This window comes from Pipistrellus kuhlii, unplaced genomic scaffold, assembly GCF_014108245.1.
Source record: "Pipistrellus kuhlii isolate mPipKuh1 unplaced genomic scaffold, mPipKuh1.p scaffold_m20_p_1, whole genome shotgun sequence".
Classification (NCBI taxonomy): Eukaryota; Metazoa; Chordata; class Mammalia; order Chiroptera; family Vespertilionidae; genus Pipistrellus; species Pipistrellus kuhlii.
In genome coordinates this window covers 3,797,839-3,812,785 of record NW_023425404.1, presented here as the reverse complement: position 1 = coordinate 3,812,785, position 14,947 = coordinate 3,797,839, and the positions used below count along the sequence as shown (strand labels likewise).

The window sequence follows — 14,947 nt, the reverse complement described above, 5'->3', positions numbered from 1 at the left end:
TGGTGATGCCATTCTAAGGCTCTGCGCCTCTGTCCCTCCTCCGCCCCAGCCCCCGCCTTCCCATCTCCCTAGACATATCTCCTACTCCCTCAAACTGGAGTCCTCCCCCATTTTCCGGTGTCTTAGTCTTATTTGTGGTCTTATTAGGCGGGCATTGGGTGCGTGGGTAGGAGGCAGATTTCCTGACTGTTTTCTTTAAATGTAGCCTGGGTGGGTGGACTCCTGACAGAATTCCTCCCTCACACGACAAACAGTTAATTAAAAAATAATAATAATAAAAACGAGAGTGTGGAGGAACCCAGAGTTCCACATGTCCCATGTGCCGCTAGCAAAGGGAAAAAACACGGGGACAGCGTGGTGGGGTGTTTGAAATAAAGACTCAACTTCGCTGGCAACTTCCATACATTTGGTAACGGGAGGCACAAACTAGGTTCGGTTCGGAGGGCTGTGTTTGGTCCTGATGAAACACTAGGGCTCCCTCCCATGCCCGAGCCTGGAGCTGGAAGCCTGGAAGCCTGCCCTTGGCGTCTGGCCACGCGAGTGCCCCGAAACAGCAGCACCCCCCTCCCCCAAACACACGTGAACAAAGCTCTGGCCTCGGGAGCCGCAGCCTGCGGTTTCCTCCTGGCATCCAGCTCCTCCCCGGAGCGCAGGGCACACACAGGGTTAAGTCAGTTCCCTCCGCCTGTAGGAGGGAGGGGAGGGGAAGGGAGGAGGAAAGCAGCCTAGTGTCTCCTCAGGCTGGGTACCTCGTAGTTAGTTGCACATTGGAAACCTGTCGCCTTCACTTTGGAGTTTGACATCTTCCCTTGTCGCCGCAGAACCAAGAGCGCTCCCAGACCGCATCCGTGGCCGGAATCCCCGCGCCGAGGCTCCGAGATCTCCGGGCGCTTCTCTGCTCCCAGGTCCTGAGTGACCAGGAGCAGCGAAGCCACAGCTCCGCCGGCCGCCGTGCCCGCCCAGCCCGGGACCGGTTGGCCCTTCTCAACGATGGGCAGGAGGGACCTTGGCGGCGACCCCTAAAACAATACCATGCCCCGGGAGCCCCGCTGCTGCCGCCGCGCCAGCTTCTTTCCTTTCCACCTCCCCGACCCGGTGGGATTCGGATGAGCCCGCGGCCAGGAGACGCGGACACCAGGTAAAGGGCTGCGGTGCCAGGTGGCGTTTCCAGGAACCTTGGGCACTGCCGCTATGCGGGCGCCACGCGGTCTCTCTCTCCTTTTTTTGCGGGGGGGGGGGCTTCTTTTTTTAACGAGCAAGGGAGGGGGGCTGGTTAGCTAGCGGGTGGGAGGGATGTTTAGGTTGCTATCTTTCATCCAGAGAGAAAACGCACTGCTTCATTAGCCCCCGACTTTGGGGAAATCTGGGTTCAGGTCGAATCCACCTCCTCCAAGGAGTTTTCTAACTGAGCTCCGAGTCACAAAGTAAATGTGCTTGCCTGCCTGCCTGCCCGGAGCATCCTCCTGCATGGGGGTTCCAGAGCCACCAAACTTGCCTGAACCCAGAATGAATCTGTTAACTTCCAGCAGTCACATCCCCCGACACCCACACCTCTGCGCCCACTCCATCTGTGGTTAATGTCACCCGCCTTCTTATCCGGAGCTGGCGCCCGAGCCACCAGCACCCCCCTGCCCGCACCTCTGTATCTGTTAGTGGCTAAGAAGATGGTGTGTGTGTGTGTGTGTGTGTGTGTGTGTAGGGGGAAACAGTTTGCTAGCTCCCTTTTCTTTGAGTTGAGGAGGTGGTTACTTTTACCAAAACCGAGTCTTTCTCCAGATCTGCTGGTGTTGAGTGGCCTGGCACTGAGCTGGCACCAGCGCATCCTCTGCGCGCCAGCGGCGGCCAGGAAGGCGCGGGGAGCTTGCCAGGCTGGACCCACTGCGTTCTCTGACCGGGTGGGTGGGACGCAGGGAGGGGAGGCGGATACCTCCCCGCTCAGGCACTGAGTTCAGGGGAGAGGCGAAGGTGAGGAGGAGAGCAGGGGCTGAACCTAACCAGCTACCATCCAGCCCCTCAGAAGGCTTGGACCCGGCTAGAAAGAACTCCAAGCAGTGCACACTAGATCTCTGCTCTCAGCACCAGCTCGCTCACTTCTCTTTTGTAATCAGTGCAAGATCAAGGTGGCCAGTTGCAGTGGGGACACTCACTGGGGAAAGGAAGTGTGGGGAAGCGGGTGATGGGGCCGGGCTGGACCCACCCTGGATCCCAGGAAACTCCTGGAGCGTTTAGAGCTCCCTCAGGACCTGGCCCGCAGCGGAAGCTGCTGGTGGAGGCGGTGCCACCGCCAGTGTGGTCGCTCCTGGCACCTCCTGGCAAGATGGCACTGAGTGTCTGTCCTAGTTCAATGAACACCCCCAGCCATGCCCCTCCTCCTCCTTCGGACATGATCACACACTGAGTTTGGGGAGAAGAGCGGCTATGTGTAAGTCAGGCTAAAAACTCTCCTCGCCACCTTTGCAAAACGCAACCAGAGCAGCGGTTAGCGGGCAGGAACCCGGAACCTGGTGGTGTGTGCTTGGGTGCCAGCGTGCGCCTAGGGCATGCATCTGGGTGGATCTGTGCGTGGCTTGTGCTTGGGAGGCGACGCGGGCATTTTTCCCAATCCTCTCAACACCATGCTGGCGCTCAGAGACCCGCAAGAGGTAGACCCAACCAACGGGGATGCGAAGGAAATAAAACAATTGGGAAAGCGGTGCCAAGTGACTCAGGCTGTGGACGGAGGACCGGGAAGTCATCCGGACCAGATCCTGGCCAGGCCACCGCCTCTGCCGGCTGAGAGGCTCCCTAGGGAGTCGGTCCCAAGCCAGGTTCAAGCTCATGGGGGCGGCTGGCCCGGCCCCACAGAAGGCCAAGCGCGCCTGGAAGCGCAGCCCAGCGACTGGCGCGAGCTCGCTCTCCCTCTTCCGTTCAGATCCTGCCTCTCTGCAGACTTGTTCGAACATGACAGCAACTTACTGGAGGCAGGAGCGGCGGCGATGAAAGGAGAGAGGGGGAAACCAGAACCCCCTTTTCCCACCCCACGAGCGAGACGTGCTCCTGGTTTTCTTATCTCTCTAACTTTTACCAGGAGCTTGCGAGTGGGAACGCTTGATGCTTACACATCAGGCTTCTTCTTTAGCTGTCAAGCCCGTTCCCTAAACCTTTGGGGCCGAATGTGTTTGTCCCTGGTAATCTACTAGCAAAGTGAGCAACAAAGCTCTTTTTTCCAGCGGCCAAAGGGAAGGGAGAAGACGGGGTGTGGAAGATTAGAAGATAACCGTCTTTCATTTGGGTTATATCACCAATTAAAGTTATTGAAGAAGGTCCGGGATCAGGGAACGACTGACTGATGACTTGATGAGGTGTGTGTGTGGGGGGGGGGGGGGGAATCACCAAAATTGCTTGCATTTGACTTCACGCCATCTTGGTGGAGACACTTGTAATATTTTCACCCCCTCATCTGTCCTTGCCATCATTTCCAGGCGTCTAAGGAATAGACCCTCTGGCTTGGAAGTACCACCCGAGCGGGCCGGGGGAGGGGGGGGGGGATAGACGTTCAGCGTTGTGGTGGGGGCGCGATCCCTAACAGTCGTGGTGCTGGTGGGATGGATCAGGGCAGAGAGAGAGGAGGAGGCGTGCTCGGTCACCGTGGCATCCCAGTGTCCGCCCGGCGTTCTGCCACTCTCTTCAGGGAGGACAGGGTTAAGAGAAGCTCCATCTCACTTTGCCTCTTGGAAAGCTTTGGGCTGCGGCCGCGCCTCCCAAGCATTCTTTAAACCAGAAATGTGGGAGGGACTTGCAGAGGGAGGGGGAGGCGGGAGCGAGGGAAGGAAAGACGGCTCCGGGAGGGGAGCGCGCCAGAGCGCTGGGGCCGGGGGAGAGGAGGGGCGCGGGAGCGGCGGAGGCGACGCCGTGAATTCATTACTGTAAACATCTCCCGGGGGGTGTCAGGAGGGGCGGGGGTGGGGGCCGCCGCGCCTACAAAGCCCGGCCGCGTCGGATCCGGGCGGCAGTGAGGTCGGAGCCGCCTCCAGCCCCACGCGGGACCGGCTGGAGAGAGCCCGGCGCAGCGCCCCGCCGGGGTCCGCGCAGGGGGCACCCGGGCGTCGGAGGCCAGTCCTCCCGGCTCTCCAGACGCCCCCCTCCCCCGGGATCCTCCTTCTCTGGAGGATCCCCGACCCTAGGGACTGCCGATCACCGATCACCGCCTTTTCCCTCCGCTCGCTCTCTTTCTTTGGAGACCGGTCGGCGGGGGAGCCGGGAGGCAGCGGGGGGGCCCGGCGGCCGGCGCGCAGAGAGAGGGGCATGCCCCAGCCCTGCGGGCGGAGGTGGCGGAGGCCGGGGGGAGACGATGCCGCGGCTCGGTAGGGGAGACAGGCGAGAGCGAGAGAGGCGAGCGGGGCTCCCGGGCTCCCGCCCGCTGCGGGGAGGCTCGAGCCGCGGTCTGAGGCTCCTCAGGCCTCCGCACCCCCGCGCCCCGACGCTGCGGGCGACCCGGCCGGGCTCCCGCAGCCGCCACGGTCGTCGCCGCCTCCAGCCGGAGGAGCGGGCAAAAGTTTGGATCTGGGGGAGGACGCGGCGCTGAGCGGGATTACCGGCAGGCCAGAAGGATACCACGGAACGCTTGGCAGGTAACGGGCACCCCCAACCCTCTCTCCCCGGGTCCCCTCCGCTGTGTGCCTGCTCCCTCCCAGCTCTGGCGGAAAGTAAGTGGGAGGCGAAGTTCCAGATCCTCCATCCCGGGCGTGGGCACCTGGTGCCGGGAGATCTCCAGTGTCGGGGGGTGGGGGCAGCTGTGCAGCCAGGCGAGTCCCCCCTGGGAATGGACCCGGAGCCGCGGCTCCAGCTGGTGCCCGATCTCAGGGCTCCCCGGGAATTTAGAAGGTGGTGGGCAGAGCGGCTTTCAGCCTTTTTCAATCAGGGGAGATGATGGCTGGATCTCACCCTCTCACTCTCCTCTGGCATACTGCAAATGAGAGCCGGTTCGCATCCCCCTACCGCGCTCAGCTGGTGCAGAAAGCAAATGGGGTGGGGGTGGGGGTGAGGGGCTCTGTGAAAATTTCCAGGAAGGGGGGACATTTATCCTTCTCCCCTTTTGACATCCTGGGGAGGGTGTGTGTGTGTGTGGGGGGGGGCGCTTTCCTCCACCCAGTCAGCTTAGGGCATCATAAAACAGGAACTTTAGAAGTCACGTTTGGATTGAAGGGCGAGATGAAACACTAGCCACTGGTGATGTGATTTGGAATGCGCGTGTGTGCTGGGGTGTGTGTGTGTGGGGGGGGGGTGTCGCAGAGAGGTTTTGATTTTTCTTTGGCGGCCTGATGTGCTGGGGTGTGTGTGTGTGTATGGGAGGGGGGCGCGCTGAGTGGTTGTGAGTGTGCACTGAGGAGAGGGCAGCTGGGAGACCGCAGCCTCACTTAGGTTAGAAAATAGCTCTGCCTTTCACTCTGAGAGCGCAAGGATTCCAGCCCTGTTTTCCCCAATGTTCCCTCTCCCTCACCCCCAGTTGAGTTTTGAGTTTCCAAGCGGCTCAAGGTTTTCCCTGCTCTCTCTCTCTCTCTCTCTCTCTCTCTCTCTCTCTCTCTCTCTCTCTCTCTCTCTCTCGTATTAGGATCATTATTAACTCACCTGGAAACTGACGGTACCTTCTCTTGTAAATGGAAATCCGTCTCCAAGAGCTTGTGATTAATTTTAGCGGAAGGGACTCCCCTGGTAAAGCTTACAGTAAGCTAATCAAGGGCAAGGCACAAATCCGTGTAAATGCTCGCCCAGGAGTGCAAGGTGCTGATGAGATTTCTCCGCATGCTGCATTGGCTATGCAAAGCCTCTTCCAAATGGGATCTATTGCTCCCCGCTCAGCTAGGAGGCTCTTTCATCACGAAGGGTTTCCTGGAGCTCTGGGGCATGTCCACCAGCTCTCAGGCTTATTGCTGGATTTATTATGTCTCACTTCTCCCAGCCCACAGCTAATGCAAAGGCTAGCTTCCATATCGGGGAGATATTGTCCGGGTGACCTTATTAAATCGCCAGGGAAAGGATTCCCCAAATGTTAGGTGCATAGAATGCAGCCTGGGACTTGTCCAGGGCTGTATTTGGTGGCTGCAGTGTGCATGTAAAAATTCAGTTCGGCATCTGAAGTGTTAGAACTGGACTTTACAAAAGAATCGCTAAGCAACATGCACCAGATCCATAAGATAATGGGCCACCGTATTAGAAGATAATAAATCCTTGGATAATGCACGCACCAGGAAAGTTGCTAATTTTCCCCACCATGTTACTGCCCTCCAGAACACACTTTTCTTCTCCCCCCTGCTCAAAACCCTCAAACAGGATAGGGTTAAGCCATTGAAGGGTTTCTAACAGCCAGAGATGACAGTGTAACATCATACTGTCACGTTGAGTTGCAAATATCTGAGTGGAAGAGGTTGGAGATGAAATTTCAAACAGGATTCTGTGTCTGTGTCAGTCAGTGGACACAAGGCGTTGTAGAAAAGAATTGGGCTGGCTGTACTGGAGCAGAGCCTGTTACAAAACTAGCATGGAAGAATGCCTTTCCCCCCCCCCCCCTTTCTTTTAATGTCCCTCTTAACATGTCACTAGTTTCACTGCAGTTTTACAAATTTCAGGGACTGCTTTAGACAGAGGAAAGTAGATTCCCAAGTGACACTACGCTGGCCGCCTTAGTGTTAGTTCTCAGGACAGTCATGGTATTTTTTTTCTTTTCTTTTTTTTTCCTTTTTTTCCCCCCCTGTATGCTGGGTTTCAGATGATGTGATCTTATCTGAGTTTGACTTGGCCCGGCTGCATCTAATTGGAAGCTCATCTGATGCCTATTCCATTTATATTCTGGCCTGCTGGAGAGTTTGATTTAGGATGTAGGCATAGCTTCTTAAAGCAACCTTACATCTTCCCAGTTTGAAGCTGTGGTTTCAAGAAAGGCTCAAGTATGTGCGAGCCCAAAAGCCTTCAGAAGGTAGAGACCCCCTGTGAACCTCTGATCTAGTTTGAGTCTTCAGCTCTGTGTTATGCGAGGAAGCATTGCTGCTTCTGAGATCAGCCCTGTCTGAAGTTAAAAAGCGAGCCAGGGTGCCAGGGAGTCTTAGTTTTGCGCTCTCTCTCTCTGTTTCCAAGATTCCAAAAAAGGTCAAGGTGATGTCATTTTATTTTCCATTCAGGTCAGACCTTCCTGGGTAATCATCTTTTGGTATGTTTTACTTTAATTTCATTGCACGTTCATTTTTCACTAGATTACTTTAATGACTTTGTGGTTACTGCCACAGTGATTCAAATTCAGTCCATTAGTGACCTCTGTCTGTGAGATGTGAATACTCATTGTTTTTCTTTTCTTCTCATCAGAATCTACAGATTATGTGCTGGGGAGAAAACGCACAGCCCTATAGCTCTTTCCAAATATTCCGATTTTCAAACTGGATTTTTCTAATACGGAGTTCAGTGCAAGTAATGATATTTAACAACAGCAATAAAAATGTTAGAGGGTAATCGGCTACTAAACGGCTCTTCTATGGAGCATTGACGATATGATCAACATAAATAAAACAGCAGTGGTACCCGCTGCCAATAAAGGGGTTGTACAGTCAGGTAGACTAATGTTTTGAGACTCACAAAGCTGCTAGATGTCAGTGGAATTTTATTGCCCCCGAGTGCTTACATAACAAGGGAAACTTGATTCAAGCCCAGAACATGTATGTGGTGACTAGATTTCATAGTAGCAGTGTGTATATGTCTTTAAATTCAGCTGTGAACTTATGGCAAGATCAAGAGTGAGTCAGGTGTGAGAAGGGTGTCTATAAACAGATGGTATTTTAAGGAGACCTTCAAAATCGGATCCCGAATCCAGCTTTGTCTCCTTGGGGTTTTCAAGTTGAAATTTTCAGTTGGAGTTGATTATTCTAATGGTAATGGAAGACAAAGTTTGCTGAATTTCTTAGGAGGGTGGATACCATTATCAGACATTTTCCAGATGGTTTTTGATGTGCTGGTATTTGGGGATATGGGATTTTAAGGATTTTTTTTTCCTTTCTCCTTTCTTTTCCCTTGGGCAGGTTTTGTGCAAAAGACATTTTTAAAGGGCCAATTATTATTATTAAAGTTAAACAATCATTATACTACCCCAGCCAGACTTCTTTTTTTCTCCACCCTCCAAATTGCTTTGCTTATTTAATTTTTTTTTTTCTAAAACCTACATGTTGGGGATTTGAGTAAGTTATCAGTATTTTTCTCATTCTTTACTTTTTTTCCAGCAATGTGAGCTCTAATGAAGTATCTGTGTAGAGGAAAACACACACACTCACATACATACACATCAAGAACCATTTTAAGACAGAGATTCTTTTCAAGGCTTTAAAATATGTTCCTTTTTCAAGAACTATGACACAAATATTGTAATAAAAATATCCTGTGTTCCGATGAATACAGAGACTTATTTCAGCCGCATGGAACAGTAAAACACTGTATTAGCAAAATAATCAGTGGTGTTTTCAGTACATGGTCAAAATCTGTTAGAACCTTCATAGCTTTTTTTTTTTAAACCCCTTTGGCGACTTTCGCATCTACTGGTCTTTTTTGGTTTTCTTTGATTTCTTCTGCTGTGGGTCTTTGAAGTGCTTCAAAATTCAACAGTAGCCACTTCTTTAGGGAAATTCATCATGTTACGTTCAGGATTCCAGAAGAGTTAATGATGCAGAAAAAGTCCTGTAAAACATCTTTTTAAAAGAAGTCCTTCTCTTGCAGGCTTCCCACTCACTGGCCTCCTGCACCATTTGCAGTGAATTGGAACTCCGTTATTTATTTATTTTTCAAATACCACCTCTAACTTAAGTTAACATGGGATGTGTTTCTGCAGAAGCACGCTTCGCTATGTGTCCCGAGTCGCCTGAACAAAGCAGTGTCATTTTTTTTTGCAGTTCTGTAATAGGGGAAGGTCAAAGAGTATCCTTGCATAATTTGGGAAGTCAAAAGGCCACATTCATGCTCTCACACTGGTCAGTTATTCCGCCCCTAATAAGGCACACATTTTCTGGAAGGTTAGTGGTTAAAGTCCTGAGCTTTTTTTTTTTTTTTTAAGCATTTACAAAATTAATAAATATCTGGCGTTTCTAACCATTAGCCTAAGCTCATTAAAACTGAACTATTTTTCTCACTTTCTTCCCTGGTTGCTTTTAAGAGAATGTGCAAGAAACTTGGCAAAAGGTCCCCTTCCACTCCAGGTCACAGGTCATGCGTTATGTATTTCAGTTCTCTTTATGAGAGCTTTCAAGACACAGATAAAAGAGGCTTCTATTGGAACCATTTAGGAACCTCAGGGCTTTGGATTTCAACCCATCGGAAAATATCAGGTACCAAAGTTCATAGATGCTATTAGGCCTCAGAACGCTGAAACCTGTTTCACCAGGGCTCCTAAAATTGGTTCACAAATTTACGGCCCATGGAAGTCACCAGAGGTCATGTGGCTGAATGGAAAACATTAGACTCATGTCAGTCCAGAAATAGGTCCACGTGTTGGTGTCACTCTTAGCCTCAGCTGCCTATGGGCATCACTTTCATGAAACCCAGTGTCAAAATAGCCTCTGGGATAGTTTCCTCTCCCACTTTGCTCAAGAGTTAGGACTCTCGGTTATTTTGGAGGGGGAACTAATGCAGAAAGTAGTAATATTCCTCATAGGTATTAAATAAAGAGGAAGTGAAAAATAGGAGAGTCAATTGCCTCAGCATTTGGCATAGAGGTTCCAGGAAATTCTGTGTAGGTCTTGAGGAATGAAACTGATTTTAAAACACATTCATACCGAGCATGTATGCACCTCCTCTCTTGCATTTTCCAGTTCTCACATAGAGGATATCATTTATTCCTCATCATTGCCTCTGGGAATTGGTATGAGGAAGCCCTACTCACGTAGCTTCTCATTGGGTAATTGGAGCCAGAAAGAGGTTGAAGGCTACCTAAGGCTATGGAGAGTTCTTGAAACCATTTGACATTACACAAAATGATGGACATTCATTTTATTACGTAGAAGTTTCCTTTTTATAACCCAAACAATCAGAGTTGGAATTAAAAGAGTCAAAAAAAAAATACAACAATTCTATAAATATTTTTATTTAAACAGTAGGATTTCACCCTCTCCAACATGATATAAGATGCAAGTTTGCCTATTCTGGAGGGGGATCATTTTATGATTTAGGCATTGTGACTTGGGACCTTAATTGAGAAATGGGATTGAGCAAAGGGAAGGCTGTTTTTGGGGAAAGAAAGGTTGTATTTCTATAATGAAAACTTGCATTCTCATGTCAGCACTCTCCTTTTTACATTTATGACCTTGGACGGATCACTCAATCTCTTGGAGACTTAATTTCCTCTCTGCAGAGTTCAACAGGGTTGTTCCCAGTTCGGATAAGATTAATGTGTGTGGAAATACCTTGATAACAGTACAGTTTTATATTCCCATAAAGAGGCATTATTCAAATTGATACCATTTATCACTTCATGACTGTCATGTGCTAGGGATAATTCCGGGTTTTATATGAATAAAACGGTAACCAAGGCAGAGTGTCCTGCCCTCCAGGAGCTTTTTCCCTGGGTCGTATGGGACATCACCCAACTGGTAAAGTGTGGATGGCTCTCTTCATCACTTCTTCTGTTCCTTTAATGGTGCATTGTCTCCTTTTTAGAGTTGGCTCCACTTTGATGCAGGTCTTCTTTTCAAGGATCAAGGGTAAATGGGGTGAGTTGGGTGCCAAGGACAAACTTTCCTCTCCTGACAGCTTGGCTTGACGTTGGACACTGAATTTATCACAAATGGGTTCCACTGAAGGTCTTTTGGGAAGAAATCAACATTCCCTGAAATAGAGTCATTTCCCCTACTGGCTGGGTTTATGCTTTAGCCATTCAAGTTACCTTTAGCAAAAAACACAGTCGTTAATAGGATATATGATGATTTTTAAGACTTGTTTTCCAATATAAGGCAGGAAAGGGCACAAGACTGTCTTTTCAGGAGTTTGGCAGACCTCCTGGGCCCATTACCAATAAATGGAAAGGTTTGATTTATTCTGACATGGACATAATTTCTAAACTTGACCTTCTTTTAACTTTATTAGTGTCACAAAACCTTTGTGGGGCATTCTTTACAACTTATTTCTTCATAGTATGTTCAGTTGTTATTTTTATAATTGTCCAATCTGAGATACTTTTAAATTTTCTGACTGTGTTGGTTTTATTTCCCTAATTTGGACACAGGTAGGCCTTTGTCAAGGTTAATTAAACTATTTTTTAATAGTTTAAGGTTGCTTAATTGAAGCCTTCAGAAAACACCCACGTGAAGTGTGTGTTTATGAAATATATGATTAGGGTCATGATTCTTGGTCAGAAGGAATGTTTCTATCAGCGATTTGAATGTACGACAGTCTCTATCTGACAATTTTCTTTTCAGTTTCTAATTTGTGATTGCCAGAGTTCTGACACTTGTTTCTTTCTTTTTTCTTTTTTTTTTTTTTTTTTTTCTTCTTCTTTTAAGTTGATTAGTATTTTGGTAGTGCATTGTAAACTATCTGGCCACAGCACTATATTTTAACATGACAAATTACTTTCACAGAATCTGAATACCTTTTGTTCTGGCAGTACTGAATGGTAGAATAATGCTATTTGAAGAAGAAAAATGTTTACTACTACTCTGAAGAGTTCTGCTAATAAAGCGAGATGAATCTGTAGGTATGTGTTTGGGGAGTTAGTGTGTGCAATGTGTGCATCTTTGAAATTCACACACAAATCTATATCTTAGATGTTAAGCGGGGGATGGACTATTATACCCTTCAGCTAGGTGGTGCTCATTTTGCCCATATGTCCCTAATGTAATGGAGTAATGAGATAACCCCAATTATTTTTAATTGGAGATATACTTTTCCAGGTAGGTCCTAGGGAAACTCTAAATAAAGAAAAGCACAACATGCAGTGAGGGAATGTGTTTTTGTGTGGCTGTCTCAGTAATCATGAAGGAGATATTATTCTTGTAGAGGGAGAAGGCATGTAATAGATGATGAAGAAAGCTTTTTCATTCATTTAGAAGTTGGTTTTTAGCACATAATATGTCCAGGCTTAAAGTACGACTGGAGAAACAAACAGGTAATGTAGGATCCATCCACTTGAGTTTACCCAGGTTGGTGAGGAGAGATGGAGACAGAAAACCTAATTCCATTGCGGTTTTATACATGATTGAAAACAGCGCAGTCAATCCCAATACATGTGCCAGGAATACGTGAGCATTCCATTTGGAAAGGGATAGCTGGCTGTTGTTAATTTTGTACACTTGGGAAAATTTATTTATTATTTTTATTTTATTATTATATATATATATATATATATATATATATATATATATATATATATATATATATATATATATTTCAGAGAGGAAGGGAGAGGGAGAGACATCAATGATGAGAGATAATCATGGAGCAGCTGCCTTCTGCACATCCAAACTGCGGATCCAGCCTGCAACTCAGGCATGTGCCCTGACTGGGAATGGAACTGTGACCTAGTTCATAGGTTGATGCTCAACTACTGCACCATGCTGGCTGGACAACAGTAGATTTTTTTTTAAAGCATTGCCTTTGGCATTTAAGGGGTGCTTCTCCATGCACCCTCACTCGCCTCCATGCACCCTTTCACAGGTGACCAATGCATGCAGCTTGCTGCAAGTTCTGATCTAGACTGTGATACTGGCACAGTGAGCTGTGGTTATTATGTCTTGGCTACTGTTCTGAGATTTATCAGAACAGATGCTAAACACTTTCTTCACACAATTCATCTCATACATGACTCTTGGCAGAGTCATAAAAATATTTTATTGTAGAAGACTAACATGCAAATTGTTATTATGTTTATATAATTCTTGTCCTGTACTTAGATCAAGATGATACCTGGCTTGTTTAATGATAGATGCTTTGGGGTTATCAGTTCAGTGTGAAAATATTTGTTTCAGGAAATAATTTTCAATAGATTTATGTAAAGGAGCTTCTTGCTGCTTGTATGGCAGATACTTCTGAACAAATGCAATACTCAGCACAGGTAAAGATACATAATGCTGGGGTTATTTTTTATTATTATAATTTCATGTGTATATAATATAATTTTCTCATTCTACTCACTAATTGAAATTTTTATTGACATGTTGAATCTATAAATTTATTAATATAGGAAGTTTAATAATACTTTAGGTATGTCCCAGACCACCAATTCTGTAAGCACAAAAGCTTTTTTTCTGATAAAAATCACATAATATAATTAATCCAATTGGAGCAAACAGAAACAGTTGCTAGAGTGTATTTTCTAAATTGTTAACATATTAGTAAGTAGCCTCTGAACCAACATTTCCCCCAACATAAAACAATAAGACCTTGTTTTGTTTCTCTGGAACAGTAAGAGAGATTAAAATTCTTTGGAAAATGATTTAAAATGTTTTTACCCAAATAGGTAAGGAGCAAGTCCAGTAGTGCTGACAGCAATGGAATTTAAAACTCTGTTCTAATAATCTCTGAGTCCCGAAGGAATGCAAGACATACATCCGTTCAAGTCATGCCCTTGTAACTGGGGATTTGACCAAGATTGGTGCTTCACCACATGCCAGGCACCATGCTAAGCTTCCTGTCAGACATTTGGGATATTTTTTCAAAGGGGAACTTATTCCTGATCACCAAGAAATCTGATGGGTTGGCCCAAGTTGTTCTTCCCAAACTTAACCCATCCATCCAAACTGATGGGAGCAAGTGGTTAAAAATACAGGTTCCTGAGCTCTGGGCCTGAAGATTCTGATTTTAAATCTATGATCAAGCCTCGATTCAATAAATGAATGGGAATGTGGATGCTGAAAAGCTCAGGATTGATCACTGACGTAGATGATTTTTAGAAAAAAAATTTTTTTTTCTGATCCAGAATCTCCATGCTTTTATCATCATCTGGTTTCTAGTCACTTGGGAATTTCTGAGAGTGTTTTTGCTGTGTATTTTGCCACATAGGAAATATTTCTAGATTTAACCCAATTCTCCTAGCAAAGAACCTTCAGAGGGGCCACCCATCAGAGCTAACTTTGTCTTTGGTAGCCATGGCCTTTTGTATGGTCTTTTCATCATCCATCAGTATCTTCTAAACCCGTGGTAAGCAAACCACGGCTCACAAGCCACATGCAGCTCTGTGGCCCCTTGAGTGTTCTAATGCCACTTCTTCAAAATAGACTCACCCAGGTCGAAAACCGACTTCTGCACATGGGCCACGAAGCTTCAATAGCACTGTACGTGTGTGCCCATACGTGGTATTTTGTGGAAGAGCCACACTCAAGGGGCCAAAGAACCGCATGTGTCTTGCGAGCCGCGGTTTGCCAACCACTGTCCTAAACCATTGTACTGGACACATTGTTCTTGGTGTCCCTAGAGTTAATTTCTAAAAAAGACACATTTGAGGAATTACCTTTTTTTTCTTTCCACCTTTACAAAGCCCATCCAAACTTATTGTAGCATGTGAGATCTGTGACACTCTGATGTCAGTCCTTCACTCAGGCCTCATTCTCAGGCACCAGTCCTGTGTATCCATGTGCCAAGGACAGCAAAGCATATTCCTCTTCATATGTAGAATTCCCCAGGTTGCTCAGCCTTTGTATAGAACATTCCCTGCTTACTCTGCATTTGGCAGACTCTTTTCCTTTAAGAGCTCATGAATGTCACCTTCCCTCCTGGTCAAAATTAATAATTCCCTTCTCTGGGCTTCTACAGCATTCTGTTTGTACCTTTATTAGTTCCCTATTTGTGTTGCCTTGCACTGTTTCTGTTCACATGTCCGTCTTTCTCATTAGGTCCTGAGAACCGTGGCTCATTTATTCTGTCTCCCCAGGGCACACAATAGTGCCCAGTGCAGCAGGTTCTGCCCAGATGTAATTGAGTGAATGATTGTGTTGGCCAATCCTGGAAG

The 14,947-nt window shown here is 47.4% G+C and overlaps 1 protein-coding gene across 2 annotated transcripts in view; it reads left to right on the top strand.

Annotated features, from left to right (window-relative positions):
• The first annotated feature begins 656 nt into the window (after positions 1 to 656).
• The window catches only part of FLRT2 (fibronectin leucine rich transmembrane protein 2), a 97,189-nt gene continuing 82,898 nt past the window's right edge, over positions 657 to 14,947 (top strand). The window contains exon 1 of one of the 2 annotated variants that reach the window (XM_045575218.1): positions 657 to 1,138. The gene's annotated coding sequence lies outside the window, so the exon portion shown is untranslated. Of the gene's footprint in view, positions 1,139 to 3,883; positions 4,611 to 14,947 lie in introns of those variants that run through there. The other variant, XM_045575194.1, reaches the window with a different exon arrangement.